The 9,827-nt window shown below is 30.6% G+C and overlaps 1 non-coding gene across 1 annotated transcript; it reads left to right on the top strand.

Moving 5' to 3' along the window:
- The first annotated feature begins 2,536 nt into the window (after positions 1-2,536).
- Positions 2,537-2,609, top strand: Trnaa-agc. The gene has a single exon. It is a non-coding gene; the product is annotated as a tRNA-Ala (tRNA).
- The last annotated feature ends 7,218 nt before the right edge of the window (positions 2,610-9,827 follow it).

Raw genomic sequence — 9,827 nt, 5'->3', positions numbered from 1 at the left:
ATGCACTACATTTTTAAGATTGTGATATTATTACATAAAATAAATTAAAAGTTAAATGTTTAAAAGTTAAAAAAGTTAAATTAAAAAACTTACCCAACATTAAAAAAGATACTTATGACAGATCGATGTAACTGCGACAGTTCTCTTTTTCGATACACACTTAACTAAAATACACTTCATTCTGCTGCTTTACTTGTACATGCTATTATAAAATCTGCTAAAATAACACTCCCCATTTTTAACTTAACACATTATTTTCATATAGGCTTAATCACAATTTGAACCACTGATTTACGAAACACCTTGAAAAGCACATATTACATTGAATACCTTTCTGAACGAATAAATGTTGAGAATTATTGTCTCTTACCGCCACTTTACGAACTACTTTCAATCTAAGAAAATACATGTTTTACTCAACAATTTTAAATACGTATTTTTGTTTTTTCGCTATTTTTTCGATGTATTTGGACAAATCCATCTACAGCACAACCATCGGCCAAGAGAGCCGCGCATCACTGGTTGGTAACTGCTCACTGCTCCTTTGTCGCGTCGGCGTGTCGAGCTTGCGTCATGCGAGGTTGCCGTAGTTTCAACAATTTCAAATTCAAGACACTAGAAGCAATCAAATTCTTATTAAATTTTAAAAATAAAACAGAAAAACATGAAAGGAAACAAACAAAACACAAATGAATTGATTATTGATAAGGTCACAAAAAAGAAATTTCTAAAATGTTTATCGTAATTCAGAATTCAATATATCAAAAACAGCCCGACGAATAATCAATTCATTTTTGTTTTGTTTGTTTCCTTTCATGTTTCTCTGTTTTATTTTTAAAATTTAATACGAATTTGATTGCTTCGAATGTCTTGAATTTGAAATTGTTGTAACTACGGCAACGTTGCTTAACATCATCGTCTGACGCAAGCCCGCCACGCTCAAAGGACCAGTTCACACGTGGCACTCTTGGCCGACGTGCGACAGTTGGTCTGTCGAAATACATCGAAAAAATAGCGAAAAAACAAAATACGTATTTAAAATTGTTGAGTGAAACATGTATTTTCTTAGATTGAAAGTGTTCGTAAAGTGGCGATAAGAGACGGTATTCAAAGTAATGTGCGCTTTTCAAGGTGTTTTGTAAATCAGTGGTTCAAATAAAACAGAGAAACATGAAAGAAAACGAACAAAACAGAAATTAATCGATTATTCGTTGGGCTGTTTTCGATATATTGAATTCTAAATTACGATAAACATTTTAGGAATTTCTTTTTTGTGACCTGGTTGTGAATAATATGATGAATCATTTTCGTAAACGTCATAAACGTAATGTTTCAGCCCTTTAGTTAATTTTCGGTGATTTTTGTTAAGTTTTCATTGAAAGGGTAAGTACTAAAAATAATTAATGTTTTTTTTTCTATAATAATTATTACTAATGAGCACTGATAAAAGATTAAATTTAACATTTCTAATTTTTGAGTAGAAATTTGTCTATGAATTTATAAATGTAGAACTATGTAGAATGTGGATAACATAGGCACGCACTATGTGGATAACATAGGCAATAAACAAGTGGCACTAAAAGGTTTTTTCAAATTTCCCGGAAAATGTCAAGAAAAATTTTAAATTTTAAACATTTTTTTTTCGCAAAAAAACTCATAGGCGTGTTTCTGGGGTTGAACTATACTACCAGTTAAAATATTTGCACTTATTTCTGGGACACCCTGTATAAAATATTCAGTCTATTTATTTCTATTTGACAGATTGTATGTGAAATAGATATGTTTTTTTAAACTATGTATATGAAATAAAATACAAAAAATATATTTTTTACAAAATTTGCCAAAAATATATCTATAAAATAAAAAAAAATTGCTCACCCTGTATATTAGTTTTAAAAACGATGCTATTATAAAACACTTTCAACGAAAAAAAGTCAAGCATTGGCTATTTTAAGATTGTGAGGAACATTTCAGTGTGCAGAAAATTTATAGTTCAAAAATTGTCATATTAAAAAAACCACTCAGTATAGTTAGATAGTATAGATTACTATATTATAGTAGGTATTTTTCAAATAACAATTTAACTGCAGATCCACTGAGTGAAAAAAAATACAGCACTACACGAAAACTAGGTACCTATGTACTTATAATTTTTTTTTGTGAAAATATACCTACTTATCACCTTGTATATTCATGAAAAGAATTTTAAAATGATGTATGCTAGCATTGCATACATGTTTTGAAAAAAAATGGATTAAAACACTGGGCCACCCTGTAGAAGACACAAAAATAAGATTTTGTAGTAGGTAGATTCATAAAAAATAGAATATAATTAAAATCTAATAATTAGGCAGAAAAAAAACTTAGAGTAGATGTATTTTTTATTTATTAGTAATATTGATAAGGTATAAAGTATAAAGCATGTAAATTCTATTTTAGAAAAAGATAAAAACTTAATTTTAAGTTTTTATTTTAAAATATAGCGAGGTAACGTGTATCTCTGAATGTATACATGTTTTACGAAACCGTACTTACAGGGGGCGTAGCTCAGATGGTAGAGCGCTCGCTTAGCATGCGAGAGGTACCGGGATCGATACCCGGCGCCTCCAAAACTTTTTTATTTTTTTTATTATTTTTTTTTATTTTTAATTAAAATTCTAATAATTTCCTTTATATTAACGATGAATATTTTTAGGTGTTGTCTTAATTGGATCTCGTTATGCTTGCCCGAAATGCAGAAAAACCTACTCGTACAAATACAATCTAAACAGACACATGAAATACGAATGTGGTAATATGAAGCCGTTCAAGTGCGGGATATGCGATAAGAAATACACGCAAAAAAGCTCCCTGCTCACTCACATGATCACCACTCACAACCATAAGCCTTCAAAATTTTTGAGAATCGTTGATCATGATGGTCAATGGAATGTCTCTCCATGAAAACTGGATGAATTTGATCTAGAGATAATTATTTTTATATAGTTTTATATAGGGATTTTTTTATAAACGTAAATTTTATAGTACAGGGTGTCACATTTGTGTGTGTGTTTGACAGGGTTTCTCGTTTGAGTAGAGATACAAATTTACACTTGCTACACACAAATTTGTGCTAGCCCTTTTAGTTTCTGAAATACGGTGAAAAAAAGATAAAAAATGAGCCCCATAGAATTTTTTACGTAGAATCCAGTGGCGTAACTAGTTTTTCGCTGTGTGCTGTCGTTTCCGAAATATGACTCAAACTTATGATTTTTTGAAATGAAATTTCTTAACGCGCGCTGGGAGTAAAAATTCAAGGCCGTGACACACAAGCTAGCGAGACGAAAACTGGTAACGACAGCCTAGGACGTGTTTATCAAAAATATTGATATTTTAATACAAATTTTGAGAAAGTGAAATAAATTATTTATTATTTTTTTATTTTACCCGTATAAAACTATTTGTTACACGTAAAAAAACTATTTTTTACGCGTATAAAACTATTTGTTACACGTAAAACACTATTTTTTAAGCGGAAAAAAATACTTCTTTAATTTATTACTTTTTCGACATTTCGAACTACCCTTTTTCAAACATATACTTCAACCTCCAAACCAAAATTTGACGTCGGATAAATTATTCCGTATATGTTAAAAAGTTAAATAACACATTTTCTACCATATTATATTTTTAGAAAGCTCATAATATGGTAAATAAATAAAAAGTAATATACTTACAGGGTATTCCATTTAAAAAAAAGAAGTTTGAGTTATATTTCAAGAATGACAGCTGCCAGCGAAAATCTAGTTACGGCACTGAATTCTATGTAAAAAACACTACGGGACTCGGTTTTCACATTTTCGATAGTGAGATAACCGTCAAAAAATGCAAAATTTTCAGATTCGCCCTGTATTCCAGAAACCAATGGGGCTAGGACAAATCTATGTGTAGCATTTTTAGTTACATAAAAAAGTAGCTCTGTGATGTGAAAACCGCATCTTTGGATCTCTACTCAGAAACGAGATACCCTGTAAAACACACGAAAATGGGACAGCATGTACAGGGCTAATAATAAAAATGTATTATCTGTTTTGTTTTGAAAATTACGAAAAAACAGTTAAATAGAATAGTTTTTTGGAATGTCAAGTTAACACAATTAAAAACAAATTTGTATACGGAGTGTTTGAAAATACACACCCAATATTCAAAGTTTATTCTTACTTTCTTTATATTTCTGATTATTTTGAAATATGTGTGTTAAAAATCGTCTTTCCCATATTTTTACACTTTTACATTAATGAATGTTGGTATACTTAGGTATACTTTTTTACAAAGTTCACTACTGGAAAACAGCTTTTTTCGCTACCCTACCTTACAGGATAAAAATAAAAAAATATATATTCATTTTTTATATTTTCTGTTGAAGTAGCAAAAGATTCAGGTGTTTTACAGTAATGAATATAAGGTAATTTGGACAGCTAGCAGTAGGTAATGTAAGGCATCGTCTATATTTTTGGAAAAATATAGTATTTGTAAATATTTTGTGTATTTACTCACTGTGCTATATACTGACGACCCGTTTATTTTTTAATTTATTTAATTAGGATTTTCTTGTATTCATTGAAAGTCGCAGAACATGACATTTTATGTATTTTTATATTTTAAAATATCTACGAATAATGTAGGTACTAATTTTTATAATATACTATACTATACTATAAAAATCGTGTTTTAATTATTTTTATATGATAACATACGTTGTCACATATTCAGAAACACCCTGTGTATATTATAAGGAAAATAACTGTAAAATAGCGAGTTGAGAAATCGAGAAAATTAAGGCAATCATTTTTCACTGGTAAGAAACTACAGGGTGACAATTTGAAAACGAACTGTATTTAATATTACCTCTACCGATGATAGTATGAAAATTTGGCGAAATACGTCAATTTACATATCAAGGGGGACAATTTTTGAGGCATTTGTTGTCGTGTTACTTTCAACCCTTTGACCCCCAGGGCACCTACCCCTAAAATTTTAAATGGCAACCCCTATTTCTTTTACCATTTTTGTGTTCCTTATAAAATAAAAAGTTATAGGGGTGCGCCACTTTCGAGACGCGGCCGGTATATCTTCTTGTATTTTCCTTTTTATTTACTACTTGTCATAATTAATTAGGATAAGTCAGTTTGACTTAGCTGTTTCAGTAGCGTACCTGACATTTTTATTATTATAACATAATTATTACAACTTATATATTTTTTTCCATAGCAATTGTTAAAATTACCTTATATCATATACAAGGCTTATATCTATCAAAAATAGTAGATAAAATAGTACTTTATCCGCAAGGGTAGTTTAAATGATACTTTAACAGCGAGAATAGGTTAAAAACTTTATTTCTTCTCGCACGTTTTTTAATTGCTTCCATTTTTGAAAAAAATTTTATTCCTTCTCATAAGTTATTCGGGATTTAAATGGAAGTAGTTTGGATATGGCGTTTGTCGCCTCAGCCTGAATATCTGTTGTTAATTTAGTTATTTCGTTTTGAGCCATTTCTGGCTCCAATTCAATCAGCAATCGACACGAAAGACAATTAAAAAATATTGCCTCAAAACTGACAACTAAAGAGACAGCTTTGCTTTATTTCCCAACTTTAAAAATGTCGTAAGAACGTTTACCGAACTATTTTTATAAAATAACAGTATTGCGATAAACATTTCAACAACGTTTATACAATGCTTATAAACCCAAAAGGGGCGCACTTTTGTGCAGCAATTTAGTTCTTTAATTTGTTTTATTATAGTTTCCATAGCTTTTACCGGACAATTACATAAACATTTACAAAATTATTATAAAATATTATTTGGAACAATTACAAAACACTTTTATTGAAAACAGTTACAGAGTTAAATAGTTTACCAAAACTATGACAATTATACAACAATTATCGAGCTAGAATAAAACACTTTTATAAAAGTTGTTTTGTTATACCAGCGGTTCCGATTTTGCTTTGACGAACACTATGAAAGGATGCTTTTGTTGTTCCCACAGAGCATAATTTATTTTTAATCATCGTTCTGAGAACAAAAAAGCTAAATATCGCGTCTTCTGTCACAATTTTAAAAACATAATATATAGTTATGTCTGAATGTACACCAGCCATATTGCATTTAGCTCTGACCATAAATAGCCAATCTTTTAGCTCTGACCATAAATAGCCAATCTTAGGTAAGAAATTCGATATGCCATCTGAGGATTGATATTTTACTGCGAGGAAAATTTTTTTGTATATAAAATGGTTTTGATCTTTAAGAAATTTTTATAAAATATTTAAATTATAAGCAATGTTTTAATTAAACAGGGGCGTATTTCAGAAAAAAACTAACCATATTATATACATGTAGATAAAAGAGCTTATGTAATATTCGCACTAACTCTATGCATTTGTCAAATTTCGAGTTGAAGTCTTGGCCTTACTGATACTGATAAGATACAAAATGAAGGAATCTGTCATGACATACAGCGTGCCGCCACTTTCAAAATAATATTTCACAAACTTTCTTATTGGGCTTTTGCACTAACATCATTAAACTTTTTTTTAATGCTTGACATGTGTCAATTTTCGTGTTGCAATATTGGCAGTACTAATAATGATAACGTACTCACAAAATGAAATAAAAAATTCCTATGTTCCTATGGTAATACTTATTTTTGTTCTAAATGCCAGTAAGTTTTTGATGTAATATCAATGTTTGTTTTTCGTAAATTAAAAGTCCACAAATTTCGCATATATTTTTGAAATCGCTAATAATTACATATAAAAATGCATGCATTTTCTTTACCTTTTAACGTACGAATAAAAAATCGCATAGTTTTCGATGTGATTTGTTTACAGTAGGTACAGGGTGGGTCAAATTCGACGCTTTTAAATGGAAACACCCTTTTCTATAGAAGATAGACAAAAATTAATATCGGTGTCTGGAGCTCAATTTTTGTCAAAACATGTTGGTGAAAACCACATATCGATATCTGTTACCGTTTCGGAGTTACGGGGTGTTTTTCAAAAATATGCATTTTTAACAAATCGCTGTAACCTTTTTGCTATGGAAAATTTTGTATTTTTATGAAAACATTTCCAAAGCACCTTTTTACGTAGAATTTAGTGGTTTAAGTATAATTTTTTTAAAATTAATAATTTAAGAATTATCAACAGAAAATTTTTATACGGGACACCCTGTATATTTTTAATTTATTGAAAAGAATTTAAAATTACCTTTCCAAAAATATGACACACTTGATATTTTGCTCGATTCCTCTTCGAGATATAGAGTATATAAAAATTCGCCCGCTTTAAATAAGTAGGCTTTGAACGGCAACGGCTGTAATGCAAAAAAATTCTAGCTGTGAGCATCAATTAAAACGAAAATAATATTTGCTATGACAGATGCCAGAATTTTATAACAATTTAAAATATATTTAACCAACATCAACACATTTGAACTATATCTAATAACAATAAAAATAAATAGCAAACCAAGACATCAGATTTTGGTACAGGTGTTCGACATATCGACTCTCTTCTGTTATGGACAGACGGAGCAGATTTTGAAAATTTCTTGCGGAATTCATTAACTCGGTGGGGGTGAAAGATACCCTCTTATACTGCTAAGTATTTTTAATTTGTGTATAGATATACGGAAGAATAAGGAACCTTTATTCTTCCGCAAATATATAGGATTAGATCCATGGGCACTAAGTCAGGCGGCCTCGACGGCCAACGGCTGGGATCTTGTTTAGCTATCCAATTATTCTTGAAATTGGCTGCAAAAATTTGCTGATAACTTCAGCGTTCAGAGGCGGTGCGTCGTCTTGCTCGAAAAAAATATATTTTCGAGTTCCATTAAGGGCATATCACCAATAAGGGGTCCAAAGCCTACTAGTTAAAAGTGGCGAACTTTTAAAAATTCTGTATTTCGAAGGGGATTATAACAAAATATCAAGTGTGCTATATTTTTGCAAAGGTAATTTTAAATTATTTTCAATAAATTAAAAATATACAGGGTGTCCCATATAAAAAATCAAATTTTTTGTTGATAATTCTTAAATTATTAATTTTAAAAATTATACTTAAACCATTAAATTTACTGTAAAAGGTGCTTTGGAAATGTTTTCATAAAAATACAAAATTTTCCCAAGCAAAAAAGTTACAGCGATTTATTAAAAATGCATATTTTTGAAAAACACCCCGTAACTCCGAAACGGTAACAGATATCGATATGTAGTTTTCACCATCATGTTTTTGACAAAAATTGAGCTCCAGACACCCATATTAGTTTTTGTCTATCTCCTATAGAAAAGGGTGCTTCCATTTAAAAGCGTCGAATTTGACCCACCCTGTACATAATATACACTGTGTCCGTAAAGTAACGGATAGATAAAAAATGATATCACGTGGTACTACAATTTTTTAAATGGAAAGCCCTGTATATTTTGATGAATATCGATAGAGCTCATTAAGACGAATTCAGTGATATAAGGGTTGATAGGTCTATTTTGAATGGTTGCTAAGAAACAAATCTTGATGGTTGCTAAGATAAAAACAAAACGTCAGATTGAAAATCTAATAACATCAACTTGTAGAGCAGGAAAAGTAGGAATGGGAATGTGAAATTTGCATTGTCGCATAAAACAAAATCACATCAAATAAAATGAGAAAAAAATAAGATTGAAATCGGGAAAATTCGGTGTTTCCCAAATATCTTCGGAATTTTAAAACATCATATTGCAGGATTCAGCAAGGCGCAACTTTTCTCTAATTTAATCATCTTTGTAAATCTTCTGGTTTATGAGATCCCTGTAGTGTGCAATGCACACTGTGCATTCTTGTATGGGACACCGTGTATGTATGTAATTTACTGCATCTTACTTTTTATCTATTTTACATATACATAGTGGTCAAGGGTAAAAGAAATTTACCTAACTCCGGCTCTGATATCTCGCAATACGTTTTTGCTTTCGTTTTCATACGTCTGCGTCCCTCCAGGTGGCGCATAAGGCCAGGAGTAAATAGTCGCCTATATGACGCATATTCAAATTAACTGTTTTATATAAAACACTTATAAAACATTAACAAAACGGTTAGTATCTATGTTGATTAATTGCTCCGGTTGCAACCGTTATATCAATATGTCGTAGATGCGGCAACAACAGAACTAATTTGTGTTTAGTGCAACATATCTGTTTCAGAAACCTAACCTCATTATTCTTCTATTTAGGATATTTTAACGGAATGCTATTTGAAGCTTAAAAGTTCTAGGGTCTTGGGGAAGCATATTAGGAAAGGCATTTATATTATATTTTTAAATAAAGCCCTTAGCGCCACATGTAGTACATTAAAAGACACAGCCCACGTTCTAATATTGTTTATAAGCTTTGTGTTCTTTTCTGCATTGACTATATCCTCAGAATGTTCCTCATCCTCACGCAATTCATCTAGCTCTATTTCCCAGTTATTTATTTCTTCTTCGAGATCTCTCTTCTGAACCTCGTAATAAAAGCATCATTTTCAGTGGAACTACTTCGTTCATCAGCAATTGAAGAGAAAACGTTTTGTTCACTTGAGTCTTCTTCCTTTACAGAGAGATCAACTGTTTCACGAACTTCGGTAGCTAGGATATTCTGGTAACACTTTTTTACCTTTCTGTAAAACGCACCACTTCTTTTATGTTTTTTATTATTTTTAATAATTTGAGATTTTGACATGATAAAGCTGTAGTATATTATGACAGGATCAAAGTAGAAAGTAATGGCGTGCAAAAATGTCTATACGTTTTATAAATGTATTA

Source organism: Sitophilus oryzae, unplaced genomic scaffold (assembly GCF_002938485.1).
Source record: "Sitophilus oryzae breed Bouriz unplaced genomic scaffold, Soryzae_2.0 scaffold_857_pilon_pilon, whole genome shotgun sequence".
In the NCBI taxonomy this organism is placed as follows: domain Eukaryota; kingdom Metazoa; phylum Arthropoda; class Insecta; order Coleoptera; family Curculionidae; genus Sitophilus; species Sitophilus oryzae.
The sequence above is the reverse complement of the archived record's forward strand: the minus strand, read 5'-3'. Positions and strand labels throughout refer to the sequence as shown.